Source organism: Haliaeetus albicilla, chromosome 3, assembly GCF_947461875.1.
Source record: "Haliaeetus albicilla chromosome 3, bHalAlb1.1, whole genome shotgun sequence".
Classification (NCBI taxonomy): Eukaryota; Metazoa; Chordata; class Aves; order Accipitriformes; family Accipitridae; genus Haliaeetus; species Haliaeetus albicilla.
Genome location: NC_091485.1, coordinates 52,326,503 through 52,354,475, shown reverse-complemented (window position 1 = coordinate 52,354,475; position 27,973 = coordinate 52,326,503). Strand labels below are relative to the sequence as shown.

Below are 27,973 nucleotides of genomic sequence, written 5' to 3'. Positions count from 1 at the left end.
TTAAACCCTCCTCTTCTGCAGCTGAATGCTACAGTGTACGTGGTACCCACTGCTGGGGCCTCCAGCCAAGCCTGGCAATTCACTGACACAATAGATCGGTTGTGGACACTGGCAGCTAGTTAGGCACAGTGCGAAAGCTTCTAATTCCTGCCTTTTATCATTTTTTCTCATCACCTTGACATCATTGAGACAGCGTTTTATTGGTAAGCTTTGGAAGCCAGTAAATAACACCATGTAGAAAAGTGGTACGACTTAATAGGAGTCGATAATGCGAGTGGGCTGAGATTTCAAATACCTCTGCAGACAGTAGATAGAGACAGGAGATGGGCACTGGGGTGTTTGGTTTTTTGTTTTTTTTTGTTTTTGTTTTGTTGGGTTTTTTTTGTTTAAACTGCTGCAGGTTGTGTAGTTCATTTGCGATTAAAATACCAAAGACCAAGCGGCCCCAGGAATACAGTCATTTGCAACTGCGGCAGTGAAAGACAAGAATGTTGAAATTTCAGTGAATGTTATTCACAGCCTCTTATTTATCAAAAGAACCATGCTATTTGAAGGTAACTAATGGATAAAATATGAATAAAGATTAAACTACAAAGGCTAAAAAGGATTATTTAGAGCACTTCCATTATGCAGAGTCCTGACATTAATATTTAGACACTCATGAACACTTACATAACCGCAGCTTATTTTTAAGGGTCTTCTATCTTGCTTTGTTAACAGGCTGACAAAATGTAATTTAGGACTATAAGCTGTGAGCCCCACATGGAGAAGAAAAGCCTATAATTCACATCGTGCTCTGGCTTTTAAGACTTAGGAGACGATGGCGATTGTATGGCAGAATGCAGTTTGCAGGGCAATATCCATTTACATGCCATTCAAGACCCTCAGGCTACATGAAGCACTGCAGAGTGCATCATAAAAAAAAAAAAAAAAAGAAAGAAAAGAAGCCGGTTTAGTTACAATTGAACTGACATGATGGCAAATTAATTCATAAGGTAAGGGGAAGAAAAGAAGCCCTGGTTTCATCGGTATAGCTGCATACCCACTGACTCGGGCATATCTCTGACTTCACTTTGCATTGTTGATTCATCACTCCAGACCTTCTGTCCTTCCCTTGGTATAAAACTGCAGTAAAGGGACAAAGCATCAGATCGGCATTTCCCAGGCAAATAGAAAGTCAAACGAAGTCAACGTTAAAAAATAAATGGTTTTGTGTATACTGAGAAATCAAGGTTATTAGTTAACATTTGTTTTCTCCTCATCCAGCCTGAAGTTAATAATTATTAAGTCTGTTTTGAGAAAGGCAGGGCTAGGGCTTGACCCGTGTTAAGTGCAGATGTCACTAGTAATTAGCCAGGACTGTACCTGATGTGCTCCCTGGGGACTTGGTGTGGGTGACAAGCTGCAGAGGTGCTGCTGCAGTATCTGAGTGGCTGATCCACCTCTAATTTGCATTGCTGCAGCTATTTTCCACTTGGAGGCACCAGTTAATGTTGTTAACTGTTCCCTAAGGGACACCCTCAACACCCGATGTGTGCTCTGGCTCTGAAGTGTGAAGGCAAAGTGCTGCTCCTGCTGCCCACTCTTGGGTACAAGGAGCTGGGCACCTGGGGCTGAGGACAAGGAGGCCGGGTGACTGCTGCAAAGAGAGAAGCCCTGACCACCCTGGGGTGAGGGCTGATGATGCTGCTGGTCCGGGGGCACGTCCAGAGGGTGGCTGGAAGGATGCACCACCTCCCTCTCGGTTAGTTCCCTTGGGAGCCAGTGGCCTCTGAGGAGTTGAGTGGGGGTCCCATCTCTTTGCTTGCGACAGTTTGTCCTGTTTGTCTCCAATTTCATGGCCACATGCTTTGGCTTGAATTTATATGCATAAAAATACGTGTTTGTATTCCTAGTCTAGCAAAGGTTGGGTCTCTTTGGGGATTATAAGGAAGAGAGAGTGAACATAAAAGTAAGATGAAGACAGAAGAAATGACTGCACTTTATGCACAGTCAACATATCTGCCATCACAGTCAGGGTCTATTGCTGCACCACATTTCCAACCTCCTTCTCAACTAAACTGCCAGTGGAGACTCATGGTGGCATGTAGGTCTGGTTCTTGGATACTGTCTCTGGGGGAGACCTCAGGCATTGCTCCTCTCATCCTCCTCCTGGAGCTCCTCAGGGAACAGAGCAAGGCTCTGGTTCAGTACCAACCCCTGGAGCCTGGGCTGCTGGGTACAGACCACCAGCAGCAGCCAGTACCTTCTACTACTCATCCCATTTCACAGGTGTTCTCAGATGGGCAGTTTGCTTTATGTTGGCTTTGCAATAACTGCTTTAGTCAACATCTTCACCCACTGTGGCTAGTTCCAAGGAGGTCACAGGCACCATTACAAGCCCTCTGTGTGATCTCTCAGGCCTGCCTACCACCTAGAACCTCCCAGCCAGGCATAGGTGTCCTGTATCCTTCCTTTGCTGGAGCCTTTCTTAGGAAAACAGCCCTCTAGAAGGCGTTTTGTGGTCCCACAGCTTTGCCAAATCAATAACTGAGAAGGTATAGCCCATCTCCATAGGTAGAAGAGTTCTGCTAACAGTAGTAGCATGCTAAAGATAGAGGGTAGTAGCCTCAGTGTCCGGGTGAATTGTGGTGGGAGTCGGGAAAATCTTGGTGGATTAGTCTGGGATAGTGATGGGCACCCACACTGTCTGCTGAGGCTGCTGGAGAATACCCTTCCCCTGAAGATATACTTGAGATTTTCCTAGGATTACATCACTTGGGTCATCCTAAACCTTGCCTAAGGGTTATTAAGGCAGTCAGCCCAATGGTTTGCTCTTAAGAGACGATGTGAGTTGCCAGGTTGCCTCCCCCAGCTCCTGTTGCCAGCAGGCAACATGGGCACCTCCTGAAGGACTGACCCTCCTCCTGATCCACCACTGCTACAGAGAAGACAGTGGGCTGATGGCTCTTTGGTGATGTTAATGCAATACTGTGGTGGTGTAGCTACATGGGTCTCAACATGTCACTGTGTTAGTGTATAAAAATGGCTGTGAGAAAAAACCACTTCAGCTCTGACAATTATAATTTCTTCCTTCAGTCCTTGCTATAAAGATAAAACATACCTCTCCCAGCTTTTTCTGATCTTCATCTTTACTGAGAGGACCTGTGTCTTGAAGACATTTGTAATAGGGAGCTGGAAACCCCAGGTTTAACCTGTCAGGCAAAGGAAATCATTCAATGCAGAATTGACTTAACAGAGGACAGGCATCACCCCGGTCCTGCAGCCAGAGCAGGCACCCCCATGGCTCTGTCGGAAAAGAGGCATCAGGCAGAAAAGTCTGGGGAGCCTGAACTGGGTTTGCGCACAGAAATGGCACCAAATGGTACATGCTGGGAAAAGCGACATTGACCTACATGGAGCTGTAGGAAACAGAATGGACACCACAGGTTCTCCACAGATCTAAGGGCATTGTGAAGATCATAACATGAGCCTGGAGGGTGCTTGTCGTGTGTCTGCTCAGAGGGCTGCTGGCTTGAAGCAACAGACAGTGACGCAAGACAGGATGAACAAACCATCAGCTAGAAAGAAGATTGACATCTCCTGCACTGAAGATGGAGAAAGTGCTTGGGGGACCTTGCCCAGACTGTATGAGGATGCCACCTTGGGTGGGCAAAGTGTCAACTTCTCCAGAGCCCGAGAGGGGGAGCAAATGCTGCTGAGACAGCCACTCTGCCTGAGAAGGCTTCAGAGGCAGCTGTGGCCACTGGTGTCCTTGTGCCTGGGAACATGATGCCATGGGACGTTACAGAACTGATCTTAATGAACTCCCTCCTCAGTGACACCAGGGAAACCTCGCAGGTCCAAGCCATGACAGAGGACTGTGGGAGACAGCAACACCACCACAGGACTGGGGCAGCTGCTGCCTGCCCTTGGACCAGGAGCCTGAATCACACCAGAAGTGCCAATGTTGGTGAGGAAGAGGCAAGAAATTCCTGAGCCTGCACATCTTGGGCAAATATGGCAAATTATAATTTTTTTTCATATGTGCTAGGACTTCTGTTGTGCTAACAGCAATGTTAGTGGCCTTTTGCTTAGACTGGGAAGGGCAAGGAAGAGGTTGGTGACAGCCGTACGAGTCACTCCAGAGCTAGTTGCTGTCTTGTGTAGCGGCCCGTGTTAGCCCTTGTTAAGTAGCTACAACTCAGGCTCAGAAGCAGATCTTTGCCAATTCTGTTGGTAAAAGAGCTTTCTAAGCAACACTTCTACAACCTGCCTGTATTTTTATATATGTCAGTACATAAATGTATCACTCCAACTCAGGACAAACTATGCAAAAGTCACAGGTAGAGTGGCTGTTAGCCCCAGTGCTTCAACAGAGTAGGAAAAGGGATGTGACAAGAGATGCTGGGGACTCCACTCATTTTGCACAGGCTCTTAGGAAGCTGTTTGTAGGTGCTGTTTGTGAAGACAAGCTTGCTTATTAAAAGCTTGATGCTGCTGTTAATGGGTAAAACTAAAACTTCTTTCCAATCTACTGATGTCCCAAGAAGCAACACAAGTTAGATGATGTAGGGAGTTCATACTTCTAACATGGCAACATCCTGTTCTTGCCTGATAAATTCAACTGAGGAACTAAGTAACAGTGTACAAAATGATACATATTCCTGTTACTGAACATTTGTGTTGCTTGGGTAGTATTAAACAGGAGAATTGTTTAGGCTTTGTAAAGAAACAGTTATGAAGAACATAAAAAAACTTGCTGAAGCTCTTTTCCTGTGGTTTTCAGGGACTCTTGAAACCCATAGTAAATAATAGTATTGATTAATAATATTTAACAATTACCACATGGTAAATAATAGCAATGAGTTAGGCATGCCGTTCAATAATATTCTTCTGCTGCTTTGAATTCTCATAACATAGCGTGCTCCCAGAGCTTTGAAGGAATATCATTTTAAAGAAATGCCTCCTAGTGCCATGGATGGAGGCTTTGCTGTGTGGGCTTGTGCCAAAGCCAGCAGATGCCAATGGAAACAACCCCATATGCCAGCTAATGGACTTTGGAACTGCCAAGGCATGGCTGGAACAGGCACCTTTGGCCAGAGCAAAGACTAATTCTGCCCTGGTAGCAGGTACTGGGCGGTGTCATTCACTTAATTTCACTTTTTGTCTCCATATTCTTGATGCAAGGTAGTCCATTAAATATCAAATGACAAATCAATGATTTGTAAATGCTGTGTGCTGCAGAGAGACTTCTGCTCATTTCCTGTGTGAAACTGTTTATTTATTTCCTACAAAACCTGTAGACTGGAAATTCAGGCTTTTAAATTGAACATAATTCTTCCAACACAGCAGGATAGCCATCATATTCCACACAAAACCATCTGTAGTAATAAAAATACAACATAAAACCCAGACCTCACAATGAAAAAGTCCTTTTCATTTTTTAAACCTTCTTCTTCTCAGTAGTGATACTCTTCACTTCCCTCTTTCTAACTGGTACTGCGAGCCCAGATGGGTCTGCCACACTGGTTTAATTTTCTTCTTTGGAAAAAAAAAAAAAAAAAAAAAAAAAAAATCACTACTGGAGATATGTTGTTATCAACCTGCCAAAGAAGGACTTTTCCATGGTACAATGGCTGCTGCTTTTTCTGTCAGTCTGAATTTTTAACCTCTCTCTTTATGATGGACTGGACGCTAAAGGAAGGGGATTATTTGGGGATGCTGCAGAGTAAGAGATTTCAAGGATATTTGGTTTTGAATATTTCTTTCCTTGATGACTCCTGGGCTCCCAGGCCATAGGGCAGCATGAGCAGCAAGGAAGCCCCCACACGACTCTTGTCCCTGCTGTGGGCTGCAGAGCAGCCCAAGCGACCACTCAAAGGTGAGAGCCCGCACTGTCCACAGGCAGCCCAAATGCCTGAAACCTCCCTCATCCTAAGGTCCTGAACCCAGCTGGGGCATCCTCCAGCACAGTCTCGAAGCTTCACTGGGTGTTGATGGGAAGTGAGTCTTCTTTGGGGAATAAAAAACCTGGGTTGGGGTCCATGAATATCCTCTGAGTCCAGTTCTTTAGGCTTTTGGTAAGCAATTTTGCTTGGATTTCATCAGGGATTTGTCTTGATGCTCTCTGGGTTGTTTCATTGGCTTTACCTGCCGGCATCAGGACTGTGGCTAGAGGCAAATTGATTCTCTGATGTCCTGCAAATGAATTAAAAAAATCATTTCAAATACAGTTGAGAAAGGTTTTTCAGGCTCCTGTGAACAGCCACCTTTCAATGCTAGATGATTCTGGCTCCAGATCTTTTTCTTGAAAATACCTTGAAAATAAACATGCAGAATCCCATAAAAACAGTTAACTTCTTTAGTAAGACTGAATGCATAGCTGCTGTTCATAATAAATGATCAATCTAATGAAGGAAATTCTAGCATTAGCTCTTTTTTAAATTCCAAAATAGAAAATTAGATCAAAGAAGAGAATGGAATGACTTTTCTAACACAGCAATTACTGGAACAGATTTCCCCCTCCTTTGCACAGACATGGAGTCCCCCAGGGCGAGTGCGGTATCAATAAGAGGAGAGCCTAACTTTCAGATTTGGATGCAACCAAACCCAAGACTGCTGCAGTCAGTAGGACATAGTCATTCATTTCAGGATGTGTAGACTCTGACTTTTAGATGCACGTTTTCCTTTAAAGTAATTGCATGCCAGTTAATTGTTTGTGTGAGTATGTGGACCAGATGTACAGATTTGTGGACCCCAGAGAATTTCAGTGCTTTCAAAGGATGTGATGTAAAATTCTGTACACTAAATTTATTTCTTCCCATGCAACTGTGTACAATCAGTTCTAATAGGAACTAGACACTTCCTGCACGTCTGTTTTTTAATGGAATCTGCTAAGTTTTATAAGGGCCATATTTAGCTGTACATCCTCTCAACTGTTAACTGTATTATCCTTTTAAGGAAGTCATTAACTGTTCACTAAACACTCTTCTCTTAGTGGTTTTACAATGCATGCACATTGAAATGTCATTCTCTGTGGGCTAAATAGCTCTTCATAGTAAAAGAATCAGTGCGTATGTATGTGACTAGAATAAATGAGGAGAACCTCTAAAACGTATGGCACAATTAGCAAATACCTTCTTCTTGTCTGCCCTGCAGCAGCTTGTAACACAAACTTCATATATTTAAGCAATTTCCTTTTTTTTACAGCTGATCCCAGGACTATTGCTCATGCTGCCCAGAAATGATATTTTCAGTTACATTTTTGCTTCAGCTTGAAGGAGAGAAATGATTTTCACATCCTGACTGGTTCAGCATTTGCAGCTGAAGCTGTTTTCTTCCTTGCGTCATTCTGGACTAGCTCCTACATTTCATCTCACACTGTTCTGTTATGCTATCCATGTACAAAGTGGAACCATCAACTTTCAGCCTAAAAGGTCTATTTTAAGATGAAGGGGAAATAAAATGAGGAAGATGGTAAGTGAAATCTCCATGAAGAAGTTCACTGCACTTCCTTTATATGAAAACAAAGTGGAAGCTGCCCCTGGCAAATACAAGATTTGTTTTAATGTAAATGTACAGTAAAGACCTTAATCCTTGAACCTGCCACAGTCCTGCTCTATGAAGTCTGCATAGAGTTTACATGGGAGTTATAAACCAGAAAGAGATAGCACTGAAATAAATCATCTCTACTTCCTGTGGGATAATGGTATTGTACTCTGCCAAGCTGCACGTTAGTTTTTTGCTGTACCTCTTATGCACTTGAAAAATCAAACATCAAGAAATTAGAAACTGTATTCCTTTCTTCACTTACCTGCATCTGCTTCCTTTGCAAAAGCAAAAAAAAAACCCTCCAGCAATTTTTACATTCCAATGGATATGTTTTCTTCCAGTGGTTTGTGGTTTTCTCCCCTTAACCGAGACCCGTGGAAGTATGTGAGCAGGTGCCCAAACAATTTCAGGCATCCCCACATCAGGAAAACCTCCCTTTCCGACTCTGTGGGACTCTGCAGCCCTGGGAGGTGGGTCGGTGGTAAAAGGAACTGCATCACATCACCCACCTACTCTGCCATCTACTTCTGCGGGGCTTCTCCTCCCATGGCAGTGGTAGACTGGAGACAAAAATAAATGGCAGAAAAATAATTGTTCTACCTTATATTTTTGAGAATACTGATGTTTGGGCTCTTTTCTCCTTTCTGATTCTGTCATGGGGAAGGCAAGAATGGATGGGGTCACAACCCCAGTGCAGTAGCAGAATGCCGAGGTATGGACACAGAAACAAATAAGACCAGCTATCCCAGCTGGCTGGCAACATGTCTTTGAAGAGAAGGAAACAATGAGGTGGCTGGGGAGGATGAACCCTTGACAATGTGTGTGCTCAGAAGAGGCTAGTAACGAGCTTTGGGAAGGTATTCATTCGCATGTGTCTACATATGGCGGAGGAAAAGAAGAGAAATGTGAGCAACCACACCAGCAGAGACCAGCCCAGCAGGACCACATTTCCCAGCCAGTTACCCAGCACAGGCATGCGGATACTTGCAGTCAGCGCCAGGGTTTCTTGGCTCATCCTGGGATGCTGGTGGCATCGTGACCTCAGCCTGACTTGTGATCGCTTTGCTCTGCTCTGCCCAGCGAAGGGGATGGGGCAGTGGGAAGGAGGTGGTAGGTCTTGCAAAAGGACACCTCGTGTGCTCTCAGGCTCTGTGAAGCCACAGGGCCACACCACATCCTTCTTCCCAAAACTGCAAATCCCAGGAGTCTGATAACTGAGAAAATCCAGAGTAAAACATGGAGAAACTTCTTAGAGAGTTTTCCCTTCATCTGCATTTTTAGGAGGAGTGACCAAGCTCTCAAGGTTGTTAGCCTAACATTTGGCATCCATTTAAAAAATATTTATTTTCAACATCTGCATAAACAGGATCTTTTTTTTTCCTCCCTTCTGAAAGAAAAAAAATATTGGCTGATATGTTTCTAGGAAGCTAACAGAAGGTGAGAGTGCGTACAAAGCTGTATGTGTCCACTCCCCATAAAGCCCAGCCACGCTCAGATGTTTGTAGGACTTGGTCCTTTATGAATGAAAACAAGAAATTCATTGAACTCAACATGCCTCAAAACAAAGGTTCCTGGAGGAATAATTAAGAACAATGAAAAGAAAATATTTCAATTTTTACAGAAAGTAATGGAAAAAACCCAACTTTTCAAAAAAATCCCCAACCTGCTTTTCTAGAAATAGTCAGAGCTTAATTTTTCAAAAAATTTCCTACATTTTGGTTTGCTAGTTGGGGACTACATCCCTCGATGGAGCAAGGAAAATGTCAGGATGGCAATGTGTGCAGCAGACACAATCTGAGTCACACAGAAGGGCTATCATCTGCATATTAGGCTTTCAGGGGGATCCCAAAGGCCTCATTCACAGCTTGGACTCCACTGAACAAGGCCCTGTGTAAACTCCCTGAGACATGCACAACCAATTTACTTTCAAGAGAAGAAGTATACAATGAGTCGTTGTTATTATACAATAGGAAATGGACGCAGAGGGTACGGTTTTGATTAAGGAGCAGTTTACCTCTATTACGTACAGGAATAAATTACTATGCAGAGAGTGGGCCAATGGGGAAAACAGTCTTTCTGATGGAGGACTTCAGTCTAAAAGCCAAAGTCTGATGTTTGGGGTAAAGGCAGATCCCTGCAGCACGGAGCTGGTGGAGGAACTGCTGCGCACTGACTCCCAGCAGATGCAGAGAATCAGACTGCCTTGCCAGGGCTCCTTGACCAAAGGCTGCTGACAAAACTCCCCACCAGAGCCCTGGGGAAACTGCAGGCTTGGTTACAAGAGAGGAAACAAAACATAACTTTTTGCAATGGGGGAAGGTCACCAGAGACTTTTGCAATTTGTGCTGGGACCTGCTGTTCAATAGACCTGTAAATGACCTAGACAAAGAGGTGGGCAGCAAGGTGAGAACATTTTCTGATGACAGCAAGTATTCAGGATAGCAAGGCACCCTGCATTCCCCAGGGCGGAGTTATAAAGTTCAACCTGATGCATAAAACACAGGAGAGAAACTCCTGAGCATGTATCTCCTAGTGGCAATAGTGGTAGCTCTAGGCTGCCAATGGCATGTCGTATGTATTACTACACTGTAAATAGATTTATTTCAGTTTATCTTTTAATTAAATTCATGTCTGTAAGCTGTAAAAACCAAACACTTCCCTGGGACTCAGCGGAGCTGTGCCGGATGGAATGACGTTCCTCAGCTTTGAATCAGATCTCGCGGCTAGTGAGAAAGTATGATTAAGAAAGACTAAAACATCTGGAAAACAGCTGATGATGATGTCCCCCAAGGGACATAATCAAAATATCCTGAAAGAATATTTTTGTTGCAGAAGCAAGGCCAATATTGCACACAGAGAAGTACTTTTTCTTGGGAAAATAAAAAAGTGTCCTTGTCCAAAAGGCTTTTTTTCCTCTCCCCATTAAAATTAAAAAAAAAAAAAAAAAAAAGAAACAGTAATTCCTCCTTTTTCGGACAATGAAAATAAATGCTTACTAATATCTCCATATTTAGACAGGCCAGCATACTTGGGGGATACAGTCACTCATTTGGTATCAAGGGCTTCTTTGTTTGCAGAAGCAAAAATAGCATTTGAACAACCTCCGTGGACACTTCTGCCTTCAAGCATAACGTGGCTTTAATACAAAATTGCAAGTAATTCAAACCCCTTTGAAATCAATGTCAAGATCCAGCTCTTTAAAGAGTTGTTGGAGAGGCTGACTCCGGAGGGGTTTGCAGGGTGTTTAGGTGAATGTCAGCCAAGTCCCATCGGGTCCATCCCCAGAGCTGTGGTTCTGGGCTACGCGGCAGCTTAAGCGATGGCCAGCAGCCTTCCGGCAGGACAGCCCTCATTAGCCTCGCTTCTTAATTGGACAGAGAGATAGCTGCGCATCAAAGCTCCTCTCCACGAAGGAAGAGTGACCTGCCACTGTTGTCTGTTATGCCTGAACTCATTTCCTCCCTGGCAGAGCCAGAGACTTGCTCTCATTTGGCAACACAGGGCTCGGCTCTGCCCTCCATGGCTCTGTGCTGCACAGGACGGTACAAAGCTGGGCGCGTCGGTCTCCAGCACAGCTCAGCCCAGGACGACGAGCAGAAGCGGTGGATGCTTGAAGGCGACCTGGGGCAGTCTCTCAGCTGGCCCCCTGTCATCCTGACAGAGCCATGCCCTTTCCCACCCACTCTGTGCCTTGTCATTTCCCTGCAGGGTGTAGCCATCCCCTCCAAGATGCTCAGTCAATCCACCTTTTGCATCATTTAGCCACCCATGTTATCATCAAATACCGTGATGTATCAGGAGAGAAGCAATACTCAGAGAGCTCAGTCTGCTCAAGTTTTCCTTGAAGACCTGCTCTGTGAAAGCGAAGATTTCATAGTGATGAGTTGTAGTAAATCCCTCACATCAGGAACAGCACCGGACAGCTTGAGAATTAAGAGAATGAAAGCCTTATATTTAAAAAGGGAGCAGAGAGGAAAACAATCTAGGTAATCCCCAGACTATTTCCCTAACCCCCATAAAGTCCAGTTCTGGAAGGCTCTGCACAACTTAAAATACATTTTGTGAGGAAAGGTATTTGCAGTCATGGAGGTATCTGGAAAATGGGATAAAATGTTAGATATAGAGGTTTTTCTTTAATAAGGAGCTAATCGTATGGATGGTGGAAATTTTATGGATCACATCTCACCTGTCTGGACTTCAGTGAACCAAGTGATGGGAGGACACAAGGGGAATTATTTGTTGAAATGGGGAAGAGGAGAAAGAAAAGGAAATAGGTAATAGTAAAGTATGAATGGTGAACTGAAAGATTAGAATTCTCAATTTCAATGAGAAAGAAAAGGAAATAGGTAATAGTAAAGTATGAATGGTGAATTGCGAGTTTAGACTGAGAGCTGATGTCTTTTTTTAACGTCTTCACAAATGGTCCTGACACAAAACACAGCAGTAGCTTAAAAAAGTCTGATTGTGACATAGAGCTCTAGAATATTGCCAGGTTGGAATGGGATATTGGATGGGGAGAACAAGGTGACTCTTCTGAAGGCACAGGTAATGGATGGAACTTAAAGAAGTGGAATGAAAAGTGGGAATTCAGGATTTCAAGGATAAAAAATGAGGATTCCTACAATAAACCAGGATTTTAAAGGAATAGAGCAAGGGAAAGATGTAGGTGCCTCAGTTATTGTCAGGCTATAAATCACCAATGCAATGTGACAGTGCAGTAAGTAGTGAGACATTTCCAGTAGAAATGGGAATTGTCTATATTATTTTTCAAGCCACTGGTAAGATCTAACGCAGAAGTATGTGTTCAATTCTGGTGACCAGCAGCCAGAAAGGATGAACTAATCCTGGAAAAAGTGCAAGGACGGAGCAGCAGGCCACGTCTAACTTGTCCAGACCAGGAGGACTCCAGTTCCTGGGCCTCAGTGCATGTGCCAGGCGGTGAGGCAGGAGCTGGCAGCACGCACGCCTCCTGTCCCTGCAGAGGAATGAAACCCCACAGCACGGTCAGGGGAGATGCAGCACAGCTGGGAAGCTCCTTGTCCTGGGTAATGAGGGGAACCACACCTCCAGAGTTTCCTGAAGAGCATTCCCGAAGACCATTCCCACCCTTCTGGCTTTCTGGCTGCCCCAGTCTCCTTTTACTAAACAGGACTGCATGGGGCTGGCTCCTCCAGCCTACCAAAGAAATACCTGGGCAACTGCTGTCTGTAAGTCCTTTTCTAGCCATCCAAGGACATGGATGCTGTGAGTCAGCTTCCTAGTCAGGGCAGTAGGGGCAAAAGAAGCTGATGAGTTTTAAGATGGAGCTAGATCCATTTAGTAAAGGACTTTATTGAGTTATTGGACCACTTATCAGTGACTTGGGAGCCCCAAGTTCCTAGGAAGCTATAGGCTCTTTGTTTTTCCACCCATATAGTACCAGCTGTGCTCGTAGAGGACTGCTGGCAGCATCAAACAGCTGACTCCTGGAGTACTGTGCAGAGCTACAGAAATGCTGGCCAGTACTGTTTTCAGATACTAACCTTTGATGATGGCATTTAGTCGATCATTGCCCACACTGTGGCAGCAAAAGGTTCCTTCTTATTCCTGAACATGAGTATTGCCTAGTTCTCTTCTATTTCTAGGGTATTTTTCTCCACTTTTTTACATTTCCAAGGAGGAAACCAATGAATCAAATGGCTTTAAAACAACTTTTTTTCAGCATGATATTTTTCCAAGATGTCTTGTGGGCAGCAGTTGCTGTTACCAGCCTCTTGTGTCTGCCTCCCTGGGATTCGTTTTTCCCCTCATGGCAGTATTAATTTAATACACTCCTGCCATTACCTGTAGTGTTTCCAAGGTGAGTCAAGTCATTTCGGTGGGATCGCGGAAGCAGGCATGCTCAGCTGCAGCAATTTCTGGCACATGACAAGTACCACATTCTGACTTGCCAGCAGCAATTAGCTCCATAGTGTGAGTTAGCCTCCATAACAAGGTAAGGGAAGTGAGAAAATGGCAAGGAAATGGGAGAGTTGCAATCCAAAATTTCGGGTAGTCAGAGCTAGCTGAGATCCCATGCTGGGAAGGTTGGGTGAGATATCTATTACTAAGGCTGCATGACTCAATGCTTTAGTACTTCTTCACATCCTTGTGCAGCTGTGCTGAAGTCAGGGACAGTCGACGTGGCTCCAGCTACTTGGAGTTTCAGGATTTTTGCCTGAGTTTCAGTTACCAGAATGTAATGGGAAATGTGATCACAAGAGTCCAGACTTGGTAGCTTTCCTACTTAGTTAATAAGCCCGTTTATTTAGACTTTGCAATTTCCTGTGGTCGACAGTGTATTTCCAGAGAGGAAACTCAAGTTCTGCTGTACAACTGCTGTCTATAAGTACCACCGAAGAAAGACAATATACAAGCCACTTTCATTTATGTCACAGTTCGGAAGTAATCACCCTCCTTTGTAGTCATGTGCCTTTTACTCAGAGTTCTCTGTGTACTTCCCCTTAACACAAAGTCACTTTCTGTTGCTAAAATTAATGCTTCCTAGATACTGATCTCATGCCAAAAGGGCTGGTAACACCACTGACTCAGCACCACCCGCATACATCGCTCTCCCCAGCCAACACCTTGCCAGAAGGAGTCAAACCTGCCCTTGGGTGCAACCTGGCCTGGCACAGAGTCCATTCCCCAGCACCCTACACATGGCTCTTAATGACCTGCTTTGCCCTCCCTTTCCTTAGTGCTGCGCTCGCACTGTCTTATTCCACATAGAGGTACCACAAAGAAGAATTGACTCAGCCTGTCCAGCCAAGCTGCGTGTAGGACTGATGGCCTCTTGACTTCCAACCATGAGTTAAATTCCCATCCGGCACTACAGTGATGTTTATTAAAAACAATAACACACTCTCAAAACTGCGTAGCATCCTGTTGCTGTCCAAAAACAATCCACTTATGGAGAGGAGCATCATCACTCAACACTACGAAAATAAATAGAACAGGAAAATTAAGTAGGGTAAGTTACAACTGGTTGCCAGCTCCAGGCAGCTCACGCTATGCCATCAGATCCTCTCAGAGTTCATCCCTATAACACCAATTAAATCAGTTGTCAGTAATCTGGCTAAAGATGGCCCGTGGGGCCAAGTTAAAACAGAGGAAAGAAAATGACAGCAATAAAGGAAAGTGAATCCAAGACAATATGCATAACAGCAAACAGTAAGAAACCTGGCTTCTCTTTTCAACACTATTAACAGTTATTAAATTTCTATGCCATCATTACAGGTGTATGTGCAGGATACATCAAAGAATTGTAATCCAAGTTCTTGCAGAAAGTTTCAGCTGTTAATACAGGGACTGGTGAGAGTAACCCAAAATGCTGCGCTGTCTTCCCGCGCTGCTGGCCCCACATGAGCCTACGCCCTCCAAAGTACCAGTGGTTTGGCGTGGGGCAAGTCTGGGAAGGGATCTGGAAAACATGTTCACAAAGATGTTATTTAAGGGACAGAAATTCTAACCAGCAAATTTGTGGTAGGATTTTATCGTAACATGTGTATTTATTGTTTACCCAGAAAATTGACTAATTAACAGTTCTTCTTATAGCCACAGCAACTGAAAGTATTTGTACTGCCCAGGATGTGCACAGTGACTCTGAAGCCAAGCTACAGTTTGCATTTCTAGCCAAGGCTCTTCGCCGAGTCCTTTGCCAATGGGTTTTTTGAGTGAAACTACTTCCCCATCCTTCCTTTGGAAAGACTATCTCATAAGCCCTCAAAATCCCGTATCCTCTCCTCTTTTCCTTCTTGTTTCCACACCGTCTCTGCACATGCTGCCACCAAGACTGGTGATCCCTTGCCTGTGGCAGCCAGTGCTGACTGGGGACCGATGGGAGTAAGTGGAGAAGTCCCCAGCTGATGGGGAAAATATTGCCCAGGTCCAAGCACCTAAGGCCAGCCCCAGCCTTACCCATGCCATTATAAACAAACAAGTTGCCTCATTCAGGTTTGTTAGCAGTGGGGTAGGAGTGATTTAGCCACCTAGAAACTTCAGCAGGCTGGTGGGGATGGTGCCCAGCCCAGCAGGTCCTGCCTCCATCCATCTCAGTAGTCACAGACAGCGTGCGCTTGCCAGCGGCTACTGGCATGGCTCAGAGCTGGGGATGAGCAAGCACACCGGTGGCCTAGAAATTGGAGAAATATTGACAGATGGATGGACTTTAATTTGTGCAGGCAAACTCTTATGTTGCTGTATTGAGGGTGATTGCGTATTGTTCCCGCTTTTCCAGTTAGTCTGAGGTCACTTCATTGGAAAGCGCTTGTTTTCTCACGTGTGGTTTTTTTGAGTTTTCTTTGAAGCATGGACCGGGGGTGACTTTTAGCTGGCTTTTAAGGGTTTCCCAAGGGGAGTTCCATGGGCGGAGAGTCCAAAGGCTGTTGAACGGCACTGTACGGATGCTGTTTTATACACATGTGGTGTTAGCAATGCTATCCCACCACACGCAACAGAGCAGGCTGTCTTTCATCTGCCTTTCCAAGCCATCACAGCATTCTATTTCTGCTTTTAGCCAAGGAAAAGACTGGAATAGTTTCTCCCAGGAGCAGCCGGTGGGCCTGGAAGCTGGGCTATGAATCTAAACCTAAAGCTTCATTTGGTGCAGAAGTCCAACCAAAAGGAAAGTGGCATTAGAAGAAATTTGTCCTGATACTATCGTTGCTGTCTCCTTTTCCTCCCAGGTTAAAGATTTGTATTTAAGTTAACTCTACATTTCTAACTGGCTTTTTGATTTAACAGGGTTGGCAGGGGAGGGAAAAGCTGTCATAAATTGTTTCCCCATCCTTTTTTTTTTTTTAATCAAACAAACTCTGGAGGAAACTGTTTTACAAACAAAAAATAATCTCCAATGAAACTTGGAGACCCATCTAGTCCCAGTTTCACACTGATTTCTGGAGCAGTCACTCACACACATAAAAATATAGGTGTAAAATGCTGCAGAGAATCTGGTTCTGGAAAACTTCAACTAATATATGTCATGAAAAGTATGTTTATATTAGGATTGCTAGAAAGAAAGATTTATATATATATATAAGATTTTCAGGCCAGTATTAATGCCCAGAATGTTAAAAAGTGTCTCACTGCATCCATTTTATGCAACAGAAAAACTGACCAGTGATTGCTACCAGCTTCCTCACGCTTAGGTCTGAAATCACCTCCTCTCTGTTTGCAGATGCCTTGGGAGACATCACTTGAGAAGAGAAGGCATGAAGCAAAACCTGGCTTGTAAGACATTAGCACGTATTTGCTCCAGAAGAGAAACTACAATGACAATTAGATTTGGCCATTGACAACGGAGCAGCTAATCACCAAAGCTAAAATAAGATTACCCGAAATAAAAGTCTGTTGCCCGGCTGCAGCCGAGTTTCAGATGTTCTTATTGTAAGTGTACCGAGAGGAACTGCAATCCCGTTATCCAAACAAGGACCAAAAGCCCAAATCAAATGCCAGGCAGATTAAACAGTGACTTCTCGCATCCCCTCCACCACGCGTGCCCATCTCGCCGCTGAGCCGGGTGCTGCCCCTCCTCAGACACCTCCTGCTGGGTGCTGCCTTCAAGTCTCCACCAGCAGCACCTAAGTCAGTTCACAGCACCCAGCTTTCAGCTCCAGTCTGAAAGGCAATGTAGGTGTAAACTGAAAAGTCTCGGCATCTTGTCTCGTCGGTCTCTGGAGCTTTTCCACTCTTTGCATTCACACGGTTGCAGGATCGCACTTAAATTTGACAACAAATTTTATCCTCTGCTGGACACCCAAGCCATGGTCAGAGGTGCTGCAATACCATGTTGTCAAACATTTGGGCTCCTTGGTATTTTTGCAAATTTACTAATATTCAGCTGAGGTTTGCAGAATGGTTTAACTGAAAGGTCAATGAAAGAATATCTGCATATTGTACATCTAATAATCAGGAGAGCTGTAATTTGTTTAAATTTAGGAAAAAGCCAAAGTAAACTCTTTAAAGAAATTGCTCATATATTTGAGGCTAGCAGTGGGGTAATAAAAATAGAAATTATGTACATAGGACCTATTGTGGTATAGAAACTTAACCTCAACATATTGATTGAGGCAGTTCTTGTCCCTGAATTAATATACGCCTACAAGTGAGTATTTGTTTTAGGAAAGCTAAATAGAAAGGCCATGAATAAATATAAAGGCTGAGATGAAATAGCCATCTGGACTACATTAGACCAAAATGCGTAATTGAAGCAAAGAGAGCGTACATCCTTTGATCCAGTCACGCACAACTGAAATGAAAGTAAATGGGCAATTCCTCTTATCTTATCATTGGAGAAGAGTTTGCAGCACATGTGAGCAAGAAGGACCGCTGGAGGGCTGCAGCTGGGGCTGCCTCTGCAGCACAGGGACCCCAAGTGTGCCAGCCGCAGGTGTCCTTGTGTCGACTGCTGTGTCAGGGCCGGGACTTCAGCGTAAGCCCTAGCTGGGCTTATGTTTAAACTGCTACAACCTCGCGTCCAGCCTCCGCATCCCTGCCTTTTCCACGGGATTAGCAGCAGAGCCATATGGCAGGGCAAGCTTGAGCTCGGCTCTTTGTGCAACTGGAAAAGACAGAGTGGCTTCGCAGTGCCCTGCTCTGCCACGGCAGGGACACCCGTGCAGCGAGCCAGGGCGGGCAGCCGACCAGGAAAACACTGGTCCTTTTTAATCCAGATTGATCTTGCAAGCAATGGCACAGAGAGGGGACACGCATTGTCGTCCCTCTGCTTTGAAGTGTCCTCTATTTGACTAAAGGTGAGGGTGTGGGGATGGGATTGCCAGAAACTGCTAGCGGGCGTGAAGGCCTGTACTTCAAGAACCTGAATTCTGCCTCAGCCTTTGAACCCAGGGCTGCCTTGGGTCTGGCACTCGTGTTTGGGGTGCGGAGCTGTACTTAACGCTGAGGCGAAGGAGCAGGCAGAACGGAGGTCTTCCCAACAGCTTTTGTAACCTACTGTTGAAATCCCAGCCAGCTCTTAAATGAGCTAAAAACTAATCAGAAACTGCCTTCAGCAAGCTCTGCTTTCCTGAGCACTGCTGCCTCCTCACCCAGGCAATACACTGCCCGTCTTCAAATCAAAGCCTGGAGCAAGTGGCTCTGCCTCCTGGCCCCTTGGTCTCTCGGTCAAAGATGTCAGTCAGCCATGACTGTTGGCCAGGTCTGCAAACAGCCCTGGTCCGAGGTCAATAGCGTTGTGCTAGCAGAAAGCTAGTGGGTAAACCAAGAAACATCAGAAGCTTTTCCCTGGTGTAGCTGATTTGGCTCATGTTCATGTTACTAGCCTAGCAGACCACCGAGCTTTTCCTATAGAGCTGTACCAATATCAGGAGAGCTTCCCTGGCTGAATAAAGGTACCCCTGGAGAGACACTCTCAGATTAGACTTCTTCCCCAGCTTTTCAGCTGAGCTCCTCATGCCTGTGGTGCTTTTGAAAATGGTGCCCTAACCCTAATATGCATCCTAAAGATCTCTGCTGCAACTGAGCCTCAAGGGTTGACCTGCTGGAGTCTTAAAATGCTGATACAACACCCCCCACCAACACCCCAACATCCCTTGATCATGTCATCAAACTAGTAGGTGTGATTCTGCCAGCATGGTAAGATCCCCATGCTAAGCGACAATGACATTTGGAGGCATGTGTGTGCTGCTAAATGAGTACCAAGGGGTCTTGCAATCAGGTTATAGCATGGGGCCAGGAGCCAGAGGCACCTGCTCGAGGCCTGAGCAGGAATAAGTTGCCAGTTGATTTGGTGATGGCCAGCACATTGCCTGAGCAAGGAGACAGTGGTGCTCAGGAAAGCAGAGATTGCTGAAGGCAGCTTCTGATTAGGTTTTTGCTCGCTCAGGAGCTGGCTGGGATTTCAACAGCTGGTTCAACCACAGTGGTCCAAGCTGTCTCCTAGCAGACCCCTGTCTGGAGCAGAGGAAGAAGAAATTCTGTTGAATCCAAGGAAATCATTTTTCAAGATCCCGTTGTCAACTGCCAGCTTCTTGAATAGCTTTTCCATTTCTCCCATGCTCCTCAGTTCTGCGCCTGTGGTTTAGTCCTGTGTTTAACGTGACGGGTTTGGGAACAGGCAGAATGTAAAGTCAGCTCTTCTGTGCTGAGGGTAACAAGCTGGATAATAACCTTGAAACAGCTCTGTGGCCAGCAGCATAATATTATCTAATAATTTTTCTTCATTACTTTGCCAGCTCACAGAGCAGAGGAAATGATTTGCAAATGTTCATATATATATATATGTATACACACACACACACATATATATGCATTTTCTGCCATTGCAACAAAAATTATTCACTTTGAGAGTTTTTCTGTTATTTCCCAAGCTCAAGCAGAAATTTCTTAGAACAGTTTGTCTGACTGACATTATGTAGGTCATTTCATAGTTTTTACAGGATAGAAATGGTAATTCCAGAAAAAGAGGGTGCCAGCGCCTGTCGATTTTGGGAGAGAGTGGGAAGCATTTAAAAATTAAATATTCAAATCCTTGAAAAATTCTTCATGGAGTGGCTTCCAGACTGAGGCAATGGCAAACCTGGCTGAGTAACTAAGTGATGTGTCTGATACACCTCCCTTAAGGCTACCAAAATTTGTATGATGAGTCCTGTGACATGCTGGTCATGATGGATGCTCTTTGGTAACAATCATCAGTCGAGGGAAGCTAGGTGCTTCCTTCTGGTTAGGAAAGTCTGTATGCCAGGCCTTTACATCCAGAGCAAAGACACGGCAATACAGGGAGGGCAGCTGAAAAAATACACTACGCCTTTGAATAACAGCTCTGAGTCCTGACAGCTCCCTTATTTAAATACAGTCTCCAAGCTGGAAAAGGACTTAAAACAACTCTTCTGTCATGGGCTGTATCCACCACTGTCCTGTCCATCCTCTCACTGGATGATGTCTTCCCTTTGCACTCAACAATTTGGAAGAACATTTTTTTTTCCATTTACATTTCACCATATTAAATGAGTAAAACTTACACAAGAGTTCAAAGGAAAAGAGGATACCCCGCATCCCGGGCAATCACTCTTTCCCACACAGCCTGGCCACCCTCCTGCACTGTCCACCTGCCAAGCAAAATTCAACATCTTGGAGACAAATGGCAAGGGGAAAGATTTTGCTTGAGAAACGGTGAATTTTCAGAGCAAATACCATATTCATATTTGTCAGGAACAAAAAGTACAATTTACAGCCACGTGTGGCTGAATACAAATTAGTTTGCACAGCTGAGTTAACCTTTATCCCTGCTGGGGAGGAGATTTAACTTAAATGGGAAACCCCAGGTCAGATTTCTCCAGCCATAGCCCCACGCACCCCCGTACTGGCCCTTTTGGTCACACCACTGCAACCTGCTACCAGCCACCTCCGTAACGGAGAGGTTTGTAAGCAAAAACGCCATACCTCAGGACCAGGGGAAAGAAATACAGTTGAGGACTTTTTCCACCACATTGTTCTCCAGACCTGAATCCAAGCCCGCCTGCATTTGCAAACCTACCAGGAAAGCCCTCTGTGCTCTTATTTATCCAGTCTTCATCCTGGTTCTGTGAAATCCAAAAATACTGTCTGAAAATTAGGTCAGGGTGACCCATCTGAAACAGGAAGGGTGAAGTCAGAGGGTGAGGCAGATCTTTACAATGATAAACAAACACAATTGCTACCTTTTGTCCCATTTCCGAGTCAGTCTCTCAAGGTCTGTTGTTTCTCCTCCGGAGATGTGGCTTCAAGTTCCTGCTCTATCCTGACTTTAGGGGATACAGGCGTTTCTGATGGAGCTGATGTCCTCTTTGGCTGCTCTTAGCTGAACTTATCCAGCACTCACAGCATCACTGCCCACCCCTGGAGGCAGCTGGCTCTGTGCTTGGTGGACACAAGACCCTGTTTCTTTCCTGCAGCCTCTGGCAGGCTTGGGGAATAACTGAAGCCTGGTTTGGGACTCCCTGGCAGGACTTACCATCGCTGATGTGGTGCTGTGTGTGTTGGGCTGGGGACAGCCTGTCTGCCTGCGACAGTGGCTGAGCATGCCGCTCGCTGCCTCCATCCCCTTGTGAGGGAGCGCAGGGGTCTCTCTGATGAGGTCCACGTTCCGCAACTTCCTTCACCATGTGGCGAGGACCAGCTGGAGATACTCAGGGCACGCTGTGAGAGCTGATTACCTCATGTGGACTCACTAGCGGTCAAACACAGGCTGCCAGAGGAAAGATTAGGGGATAGAAAAGAGGGGCAATGACATATGTCTGGGATTTGTCCGCTTTCCACCCCATGCATCTTGCCTGAGTTGAGTTTCAAGGCTCCGTACGTGTGCCTGGCTGCCAGCTGAGAGCAGGAGCAGCAGCTGGGCTGTGACATCCTGCAGTGCCGTGCCGGTGGTGTGCAAGCTCCATGGTGGCACGGGAAGAGCAGGACCCCTGCTTTCCTGGTAGGAATGGCTCCTGAGGTCCCGGTCCAGGAAGGCAGTGGCAGCTCTGCAAGGAAAAGGCATTTATGTGGCTGTAGGACGGGGCAGCTGATACAGTCATTCCTGTTGAGCTAGTAGGTTTGATGTTGCTGGAGATACTGAGCTGTGATATTGATCAAGCGTCATGGGGACCAGGTGCCAGCCTTGCTTTAAGCAACTCTCCCCCAGTGAGAAATTGGGGTTTAAAAGAGTTGGGTACCCAGATTGTCTGCAGTATAAGGCAATGTTGTAGTTCATTGTTTGAATCCAACCTAGTAAATCATGGGTATAAATAGGTAACCTGAGTAACTTGGCCTTAGATTCACTTAAATGGGTGGATGGACTCATCTCTGGTAAAACTCTCCCAGCTTTGGCGATCTTATCCTAGATCAGCAGCCACCCGCATCTCATTCCAGCTCAGTGACAGCAAGAAAGGCTGAAGCAGGCCGTGATGGAAGAGCTTCTCAGGATCTTCTGTCTGTCCAAGGCCCCTTAAACATCAACGGGTTGCTGAAAGTACATACAGTTCCTGGAGAGAAGGGGGAGCCCTGGGCTCGGAGGGGAGCTGGCAGGCGGGTGTTTAGTCCTCAGTCCCTAAGCAAGAGAATAAATACAGGAAGGCAAAGAAAAGTTTTCCACAGGAAAAAAAAAGGGGGAAAAAAGTCAACTTGCACACATGATTTTTTTATTGAGATGCACTTGTCAGGACCCATGAAACCAACACTTCACTAAAAAAGCAGAAGCTGTGAAGGGCTCATTTGCTGACAGGCTCAGTCTCCTGTGGCTGTTGAACTCGAGACCTACAGGGAAGTACAATCATTTATACTGTGCAAAAAACCACTGGGCTTTATCATAGCCTGCCACGGGAATACAGACGCTTACAGAACCGGGGGTGTAGCTCCGATCAGCGGGCAAGACTAGAAAGGCAGGAAAACTTTCCCAGGGGAACTGAAAGCAAAACAGCCCCCCAACCTTCTAAGGCAGCTTAGCAAGAAAAACAGATCCCACAAGCTGATTTCTGTAGGCACTGCTTATCATTTCAAGTGCTGGAGGCTTCACACTTTAAAGGCTCACTTCCTCTACAGTGCTCACACAACATCAATATAATAATACTTCCCCCTCCTCCCCGGTGTCAGTCATTATCCTCCAGCCTCCCATATGTCTTTTCCAGATCATAAATGCTAACCGTTCGTGGGCTCTTCTGCAGAGTCACCCATTCACATGTAACATCTGAACAATAAATAACTGCAAATCATTCCCAAGGTTTGTTTTCCTGGTGCTGTCAGATTTTTTTAAGACACTTTACAAAAACCAAGTGAAATGCATGGTCCTGACCCATGGGCAGTGATGCCTATAGCTCATGCCGAGGGAGCTGTTAACTGCAGCCTGTATCTGCCATTCTCTCCGCTCCCCTTCCATCTGCTCGGGTCTCTGTCTGTCTGTCCTGCCATAGTTTGTCAACCTGTACCCTCTGGCTTTCGGGCAGCCAGCGGGCTGGCAGAGGTGGCATGTGAAACCAGGCAAACACCCTGCTCTTCACCCCTTCACACGCATCCCCGTGCATGCGTGCAAACAAAATGGGACCAAACATGAATAGATAAGTGAACCCTCATAATTTAAGGCTGTTTTTTATCTGGTGGTGCAGGTAGTAGCCCTGATATGTTTTCAAAATGCCCACGAGGTCTGGGCATGCACAGCTCTGCATCTTTCTAAGTCATCTTTCCATTAAAGAAAGTTGAAAACTCACAACTTTGTATGTTATGTGTGGAGACAGGCAGAGCAGACTGCTCTCGGAAGAAAAACAACACAAGAAAAATAGTAATGTTCGGAGTGATTTTAACCAATCTATTAAGAACTATGGTTCTGACAAAAGATAAATTACCAGCATCTGCAGATGGCATAACAAAGAGGACCTGAAATGCCCTATATTAGCATGTATGTTGGCTCAGTAAATTATCTTTTTTCTGTTTTTCTGACTTTGGTCCCTGCCTATCCACTGCATTACCTTATGCAACAACAAAATGTTTTCTAAATAAAGCTCCAAGCCCAAAGACCCCACACTAGGTAAATTAACTGAAGTAAACAAGCAAGCAGCTAACTGGAGCTAATTATATATCTGCCAGCAGCCTTGCTTTTAAGCATCTTACAGGTGAACATTTTAATTACTTAATGTGCTCTATTGTTCTCGAATTAGATATGAGAAAAATAACATTGATCCAATCCTTTTTTTATTTTTATGCACTGGAGTTGGAAGGCAAGTGGCTTTGTAAAGGGATTACGCGTACGTTAATCCTCCTTAGCTATGATAAAGTTCTCTGCTTCCTTGTGAGATTGTTTAACCCTCTTCTAACAGCTGCAGCTAGCTCCTAAAGAAAGAAGCTGGGGAAGAGGAATTACAGTTTGGGAGAGTTGAGAGAAGAAAGAAAGGAAGGTTTGTCTCTTATCTTTTCCCATGCTGAATATCGCTTATCATACTAGTAGGAAAACAGCCTCAAATGTAGCAGGTCCTGTAAGAAAGCAGGTGAACAACACGTTCATTCCAGCATGGATCCCTTCATTCCCTTTTTGATGCTGTAACGGGCTCAGAATATCAGCGGCATCCTAAAAGCACACCATTGGGAAGAGTGGTGACAAGTAAATCCCATCCCATCAAATGGGAATTATCCATTGCCCGAGTACAGTATTCCTGCATTTGGAAAACAGCATCACACTGTGAGGACCAACAGGAAAAAGAGATGGATGGCTCAAATCAATGGAGCAACATGGGACAAGGGCCTGAACTCATCCCTTCTGATTTAGGCGCTTCCAGGAGGTGCTGCAATGAGAAGGCTGGTGTAGGTACAGGCCTGCTGCTGGCAGTGGAGGCTCCTTCAGAGGTCACCTTCAACTCCGGAGGGTGATAAACCTTCTACAACCTCCCTTGCTCTTTGAAGGTTCCTACTGAATATTATTGACTGGCAAAGAAGCCTACAGGGACTCTGCACCTGATTTAGGCTCTTCCGTCAATTGTCTCAAGTAGAGGCAAATCCAGGCATCCTGTCTTGCTGCTGGAAGGGGAGAGGCTGGCTGCTGCACAAGGGAAAGTGATAACGGCTGCCGAGGGAGAGTTGTTAAAAATAATTGTGAGTGGAGCAGAAGAGAGGCTGAACCACACTGAACCTCTGTCACCCGCTGAAAGCTGAAGCCTTGTGGGATCACATTAGATGGAAGGACAGACATGAGCCAGGAACCCAGCTCAGAAACAAAAGGTGTATTTTGGTTCCTTTTTCTTTTCACTTTAAAATGGTTGGCATCCTCCTATCAGGTTTAAAAAGTAATTAGTCCTTGATGAAAGATCTCTGACTTGTCAAGGCAGAAGAGCATGGCTGAGGAAAGCAAACACCAGGGCCTGGACAGGTTCAAGAGCAGTATTTAAATAGCAGAAATTGAAACTTTTTAGCCTGGTACAAAGTCACTGGGATCATCATCTCCTTTACTCTTGCTATAACAAAACAGGGAAAACAGCATGATGCAAAGGAGATCAGCTCAGCCAATAATTTTGATAAATGCAAAACCAAAACCATGAGGGCCTTAAGGGCTTGGTATTAGTGGCAGAACTGTGCCAAATCACCCACTTCTACAGTTTCCTCATGCAGGTGCAAGAAGACAATGCATGCCTGGGCACACAAACCCACAGCAAACAGGTTTCTCTGCAACAATGTGGAGTTGTTCATCAAAAAAAAAAAAAAAAAAAGAAAATTTAAATGTATGTGGTGGCCGGACTCCTACCTTATCTCAGCTTTGGGCTCTGCAGACATCAAGGTCTTCAGAGAGGCTACTGATGTTTCAGTGCTTGGTGCTCCAAGTGATTTATAGCAGTGTATATACGAGTCAACAGTTGCTTGGAAATACCATGGTCATTTGGCATGGAGTCATGGCCCGTGCCAGTTCTAACAGCCAGTGGCACATGAGGAGTATTCATAGCCATCTCCATAACAAAGCCAGTAAGAGCTAAATTTGAAAGATTCGCTGTTGAGAGAGACACAGGAGGACTGTGGTATCAGCTAATCACAGCAGCTTCTCTCAGAAAGGTCCTCTGGAAACTTGCTAAGGGTCAGATAAGCAAGAAGCAAATGATGGTCATTGTGGAGGCCTGCAGTAAGAACAATCTTGCAGTAAACTGAGAGACAAAACTGATTCAGGCTCATGAGAAATGGACACACCCAAGAGAAGCAAAAGGTCTGAAATAACCTCACACCCCAACACAGATGTGGAGCATCTCAACAGAGAGCGTGGCTCTGCAGGGAGAATGGGTACAGCACCTCCCTGTGCCCAAAAAAGCAGCAAGGAGCCCATGAGATCAAAACACTGTTTGCCATGTTATTCATTTTAGAAGAGTTCCAGCTGCTATTTTTTTTCACATACGTGGGGGAACAGTCTTCCAAAGGACTAAGATTTCCCTTTGAAATCAGTTCTGATTCAAACACAGGACGAGAACCCCACTCCCAGCTCCTGGCTGCTCTCTCTTCTGCAACCCTGGTTCAACCAGGATCACTAGACTTGGTGAACTGTGAAGAAAGCAAAATGGCCTGCCTGTTTCATCCCTTGGGAAGTCAAACGTATTGGACTACAAGCACTAATAAGAAAAGCAGAGAGCTGCTAGGTTGGTTCAGAGCCATGGTGCCTCAGCATACCTTGGAGATGCAAAGATCTTCTATTTTGCTCTACACATCTCAAACTACTGTTAGTAATTTTAAATCAACACCTGAGGTATTAGTCATGAAAGCTCATTGGAAAAGGTAGGTAAATTGAAGTAAGCCAGAAAAATACAATGAAGACCAGAATATGTGAATGGAGGGAGGGTGTCACCTCACTCCTGTTCCCTCTTTGTATAACACAGTATGTTTTCATTTTTAGGGATTAAGAGATGCGGATAACGTTCTTGGATTTACTACAGAAGCCCTTTTTTAGCAAGTCCCATTATAACTTTCTGGTAACAGCATAGGAACCAAAAGTCTGGTATCTTACTGTTCTCTTTGTCTTCAGCTTGCTGAGGAAGTGTAGACAAGACACCCTTTGTCCCCATTTCTAATCTTTAACATGAATTTACTGGCCACACCCCATTAAAGTTTGCAATGTCCTATGCATTGTTTCAAAGAAATTCCTTCAGCATGGAAGCAGTACAAGAAGAAAACTCTACAGCATGAAAGACCATTACTGGTAATCACGTTACCATACCTGCAAGAAGCACTGGGACTGAATGAACGGCATGTGCTGCCGAAACCTGAAGTCAACAAGTGGAACACTTCACTCTGAGATATTTCGGGATGTTTAGAGAACATGTCACCAGGAAATTGCAATCCAGCTCTATCTGGTTTCTCCGCCCCAATCTCCATCCTGTTATTCCAAATGCATTTTAAATGTGGGCAAATGGAATGCGCAGATCCAGATTTGGGATCCAAATATGGCAAAGTCAGCAAATGGGCAGAAATAAGAATATTTTAGAAGTTGTAAGCATCATTATGCGTCACCTATTGCTCTTACAGCACATACATGGGGAAAAAACCCAAACCTAAATGTCTCAGCTAATGTAATAAAAGGTCTTGGTTTTCTTCCAGATTATTTATTTGATTAATGGAAATAGGTTTCCTTTAGTGGTATTTTTCACTGTTTTTTGGGTTTTGTTTTTGGTTTTTTTTTCCTCTCCAGGAGTAGTTTTATGAGAGCAAGTACTGAAGTCAGGCTACAACAAAACCAATACAGGTTTCTACTGGTGGTGACCCTGTACAGAACTGGATTGAGAAGAACAAGGACACCGTGTTTCCTCCTGCAAGGAATGAGGGCTGCAATTTCTTCTCTTAGCTGGTGACATACAAGTTAAATGATCTAGAGGTTTTTTTCCTAAACCAATAGGAACACCTCAGTGTTAAGAGATAGAAATCATAGTAATTGGTACAGGTCAGGTGCCCTGTTGAGGTTTGTGACTAACAGGATTTTCCAAATCTTAAA

The 27,973-nt window shown here is 44.9% G+C and overlaps 2 long non-coding RNA genes across 2 annotated transcripts; one reads left to right on the top strand and one right to left on the bottom strand.

Moving 5' to 3' along the window:
* Nucleotides 1–196: 196 nt before the first annotated feature.
* Nucleotides 197–27,322, bottom strand: LOC138684595 (uncharacterized). Its single transcript, XR_011323845.1, has 4 exons — nt 27,203–27,322; nt 5,398–6,180; nt 3,104–3,194; nt 197–1,125 (listed from the first exon to the last, which is right to left on the bottom strand). It is a non-coding gene; the product is annotated as an uncharacterized lncRNA (long non-coding RNA).
* Nucleotides 15,876–16,915, top strand: LOC138684594 (uncharacterized). The gene is made up of 2 exons (XR_011323844.1): nt 15,876–16,238; nt 16,730–16,915. It is a non-coding gene; the product is annotated as an uncharacterized lncRNA (long non-coding RNA).
* Nucleotides 27,323–27,973: the final 651 nt, after the last annotated feature.